Genomic DNA, 1,680 nt, shown 5'->3' on the forward strand with positions numbered 1-1,680 from the left:
AACAAGTTACATAAGAGTATAAGTTAGGGGCAGGCCCCCAATAATTTATCTCCCAAGCTTAAAAATAAGGGAGGGGAGTATCATATTTAGGGAAGGGGGGAAGTAAGAAAAGGAAAAATGAGAGGAAGTTTTTGTGTTTCAAAATCATGGCTTCCCAAAAGAGCCTGCCCTCGAACTTGTGAGTCAATAGCTACAAAGATAAATACAAGAACTAATAGTGCTTTGTATCAATTGCTTGTTTTGTGATTGTAGTTCATTTGTTGGGGGATGAAAGCTATAAAGAGTTTGTATAGATGCAAATTTACACGGAGAACCTCACACAACTTTATAACCATGTTTTTTGAGTAATTTAGATGGGTCAAATGCTGATAGGATCCATAGTTTGAAAGTCAAACTAAGACAGAATGAGTATGCATCTAGTTATCAACAGAATTGGTTCCTTAGTACGTTGCCAGTCACTATGCTACACACTCTTTGACTAGTTTTACTGAGGTAGATCATGTTGATAGCTGACTTTCGAAAATCAAAGGAAAAAAAAAGAAAAAGATTACTTTCTCTACCCCCACACTCATTACCCCCCCCCCCCCCCCCCCTAGCTTATTTTGCCCCCTCCTGCCCGACGGGCATTGGATAAATAACACCCTCTCTCTCTCTCCCTCATTTTCCCTACATACCCCCCCCCGTAATATCCTCTCTCCCAATTTACCCCCAGTCTCAAACCCCCCCGACCAGGCGGAATCTTTGAAAAAAAAAAACTCCGGACCCCTCTCTCGTGCTCCCTCTGTGTGAGCTGCATGGAACCCCCCCCCCCCCCCTCCGCTCTCCGTATTCTTACACTCACCCTTTACATTCCCCCCTCACATTTCTCACTACCCCCCCCTTTGACCGCTAATATTCCCTCCCCTACCCCTCCTCCCTCTTCCCCACCCGCTCGCCTCACCCTCCCTCGGCCTCATTCCCCTCCCTCGGCCTCATTCCCCCCCCCCCCCCCTCTTGGCCTGCGGATATATTCCCTCACTCCACCCATTGACTTGTTCCCCCCCGCCCCCCCTCCCTCATCCTCAAGCTCCCATGCAAGACAATGAACCCTCCCCTCTCTCTCTCTCACCCACACATCTCCCCTACCCCACTCCACACCTCACCCCTCCCTCTCCCTCACACACACACTCTCTCTCTTATCCAAATCCTCACCCCTCCCTCTCGCTCACAATCTCTCTCTCTCTCAGCTCAGCGCGGACCTGCTCTCTCTCTATCTCTCTCTCTCTCTCTCTCTCTCTCTCTCTCTCTCTCACACACACACACACACACACACACACACACACCCGGGTGCTTAGGCCATGCAAAGGAAAATTCTCTCTCTCTCTCTCTCTCTCTCTCTCTCTCTCTCTCTCTCTCTCTCTCTCCTTCTCACGGACAGCGTCAATAGGACCACCCTCTCTCTCTCTCTCTCTCTCTCTCTCTCTCTCTCTCTCTCTCTCTCTCTCTCTCTCTCACCATACACACAATCACCCCCCCGCCCTCCCCCTCTCTCCCCTTCAGCGTTGTGCACTCAAGTCCGCAGGACCACCCACACACCCACCCGGGCGCTCACGCACCATACACACAAACACACAACACACACACACACACACACCATACCACAACACACACACACACACACACACACCGCACACACACTCT

The sequence above is a fragment of the Adiantum capillus-veneris genome, chromosome 29 (genome assembly GCF_014529385.1).
Source record: "Adiantum capillus-veneris isolate H3 chromosome 29, ASM1452938v2, whole genome shotgun sequence".
NCBI lineage: Eukaryota > Viridiplantae > Streptophyta > Polypodiopsida > Polypodiales > Pteridaceae > Adiantum > Adiantum capillus-veneris.